A 3,663-nucleotide genomic window follows, 5' to 3' on the forward strand; every position below is an offset into this window, starting at 1 on the left:
AAACAATAGTTTCCCTGCTCTCAGCCTAGCCACAACATTTTTGGGGGACTGTTCTTCATTCACCATCCCAATGCCAAATGAGGAAATTACACTAGAAATGTGCTTTTGCAAGATATTGAATAAATGTTCTATCGTCAGTGATCTCATCATGAGGTCTCTCACAAGCAGGCTAGTGAGCAAGGAAGGATGGAAGTCTGCATATTGGAATGCACCCAAAGAGTATGGGTATGCCAGGGGCGTTTGAACAGCAGAGGTGTGTGCAGGGCCAGATTAAGATGGCCTGACGGTAGGGACACATAGGATAGTCAGCCAGCCACCAGCAGCTAATGTGCTTAAATAAATTATTGATGGCATTTTTTGTTAAAAGTTGGCAACCATGATAGAAGTTATCAGCACGGACGAAGGTTTCAGAATGACCTGGTTGCCAACATGGAACTTGAACTATAAGGTCAAATCTGAAGGTCAAAAGGTCAAATACGGTCAAATAACAGTGTTATTTAGTTAAAAATTGTTACAAAGTTCTTAAAAGTGGGCAACCATGCCAGAAGTCATCAGCATGGACTAAGGATTCAGAATCAACTTGTTGCCAACACGGAACTTGACCTTTAGTGTCAAATTTGAAGGCCAAAAGTTCAGAAACAGGGTATTTTCTTGCTAGTCTTTTTTTGGGAACTGTATATTCATGAAATTATTTTTCAAAAGTTGGCAACCATGCCAAAAGTTATCAGCATGAGCTAAGGTTTTAGAATCATCTGGTTGCCAACATGGAACTTGACCTTTAGGGTGAAATATGAAGTTCAAAAGGTCATCCACGGTCAAAGAACAGTGTTATTTAGTGAAAAATTGTTAAAAAGATGTTAAAAGTGGGCAACCATGCCACTTTTCATCAGCATGGACTAAGGATTCAGAATCAACTTGTTGCCAATACGGAACTTGACCTTTAGGGTCAAATTTGAAGGTCAAAAACAATGTATTTTCTGGTAAGTCTATTTTGGGAACTGTATATTCATGGAATTCTTTTTGAAATGTCAGCAACCATGCTAGATGTTATCAGCATGGACTAAGGTTGCAGAATCACCTGGTTGCCAACATGGAACTTGACCTATAAGGTAAAATCTGAAGGTCAAAAACAATGTATTTTCTGGTTAGTATTTTTGGTGATCTTTATATTCATGGAATTCTTGTTTTAAAAAGTTGGCAACCATGCTCAAAGTTGTCAGCATGGACTAAGGTTTCAGGATCACCTGGTTACCATATGGAACTTGACCTCTAAGGTCAAATTTGAAGGTCAAAAAGTCAACCGAGGTCAATAAACTGATGTGCGTTCATAAGTTGTTTGCATGGTACTGTATATTGAATAATTAGTAGGCCTATACTTTGATTTGGCGTATCATGGTGAGGCTCTGGCCTGTCATCCTTAGACATTCATCATAAGCTCATTAGCATGAAATTAACTTAAACTTGTATTTTTTTCTTTTCACTCTGGTCATCTAAATTACTTTATTCTTCTTTGTGAAGCACATTAAGCTGCTGGTATGAAATGGGATATGCCTTGTCTCACCAGTGAATTTGCTTTTCCCCATCAATTCAGACTTCCCATAGAAAAAAAATAATGACTTTATTTCTAATGTGTTTCAAATGGTGATAGCAATGAAGGATACTTGCTGATTTGCTATGTCATATCATGGTTAGGAAATAAAACCTACAGTAAGAGTAGAGCAAGTATTGCACACTTTTCTTGATGTTCTCATGACTACTGTAGAATGTTCTGTTGCAATTTCCCAGGCTTGAGTTTTTATGTCACCTGTACAAAGCACCATGCTTAGACATGACTTTTTTCAGAAAGACAAAAAGGCAATTGATATGTTACCACCAAGTGATGCATATGGATTGCATCTTGCATAAGCAAATCAGCAGTCAAATGTATGGCTGCAGTCTGCCAAAGTACATATTAACAAAGACACTGAGGAGACAGGTGGTTGGAAAGTTGTAGACCAACACTTGATGGCTGTGTGGCAAAGGAAACCTCCAGTTCCACATAGTAGCTTAGGACTGATAAAATGTGGTTGTAGAACCAAGTGGCCAATACATGCCTGCAGTTGCCTGCGGAATAGACAGCCCTGTATACCTGCATGTGATTAAAATGTAGAATGTTTAAACGCCATAGGGATAGAACATTATCTGGATGACACAACCTTTTTGTAATGACAGCAACAATAGCTCCTTCAAATACATAAATATTCAGTATGTAGGCCCTACTGACATCACATTTGAATTTTAATTATTGTTTTAATTATTATTGAAACAATATGATTAATTACATTCTTGTTATTGACAATTTGCAATGATCACTTTTATTCATACCCTAATAATAAAGACTATATAACTTCTTAATATACAGTCCCCAAAAGTATGGGAACAGAAAGGCTAATTTCCTTGTTTTTGTTGTTCACTTTAGAATTGGGTTTAAAATGGGCTCTAAGTAGGATTAAAAAGGTTACTATCCAGACTCATCTGATACTTATTATGAGTCATTAGAAGGTGAAGGGTGACTCTCGCGACCACTTCCACGGTCCACTGTCAAAAAAAAACCCCCAAATGCAACTTTTGACAGTGCTGTCCACTTCGAGAGAAACCTCATCAAAACAGTGTTGTATTTTCTTTAAGATTATTTGTTCCAATACTTTCACTCACCTAAAATGATTTAAATAATAAGAAATATCTCCTCCAGGTACTAATTATTCAATACATCATGCAAGCAACTCATATTTTATGAAAGCACATCACAAAAAAAAAACACATTTTTTTTTAACCTCTGTTGACCTTCAAATTTGACCTTAAAGGTCAAGTTCCATGCTGGCAACCATGGACCATGAAACCTTAGTCCATGCTGATAACTTCTAGCATGATTGTCAACTTTTGAAAAAGAATTGCATTCATATGAAGCCCCCCCCCCCAAAAAAGGCAAACCAGAAAATGCATTGTTTTTGACATTCAAATTTGACCTTAAAGGTCAAGTTCCATGTTGGCAACCAGGTGATTCTGAAACCTTAGTCCATGCTGATAACATCTAGCACGGTTGCTGACATTTGAAAAAGAAATCCATGAATATACAGTTCCCAAAATAGACTTACCAGAAAATACATTGTTTTTGACATTTTGACCTACAAATTTGACCCTAAAGGTCAAGTTCCGGAAATGCCATTAGTTTATTAATTATTTTATTATTATTTTTACCTTATGTTTTATCTCAATGTTTTAAATGTTTTTTTCACTAATTCATTTCCTTCTTTCTTCCCGGTTTCCTTTCATTTACATTTGTTAACTTTGTGAAGCAAATTGAGTTGCACCTGTGTATGAAATGCGCTATATAAATAAACTTGCCTTGCCTAGTTTTACATTATAAGGCCCTGCCGATGATGCTCCATCCTCTGCCGTTCCTTGCGCTGACAGAACTGCCTAGTAGGTCCTACCACCTCTGAACGCATTTGGTAAACTTCGGAACTGATCCGAACGAGGTGCTAACAAGGTCCTAATCAAATGCGAACAAATGTGAACCTTGGCCTAACAATGGGGGCACTGGGTTGTTGCGCCGGCGACCTGGGTTCGATTCTGGCCCGGGTCATTTGCCGATCCTTCCCCATCTGTCTCTCCCACTTGCTT

The sequence above is a fragment of the Engraulis encrasicolus genome, chromosome 1, assembly GCF_034702125.1.
Source record: "Engraulis encrasicolus isolate BLACKSEA-1 chromosome 1, IST_EnEncr_1.0, whole genome shotgun sequence".
NCBI lineage: Eukaryota > Metazoa > Chordata > Actinopteri > Clupeiformes > Engraulidae > Engraulis > Engraulis encrasicolus.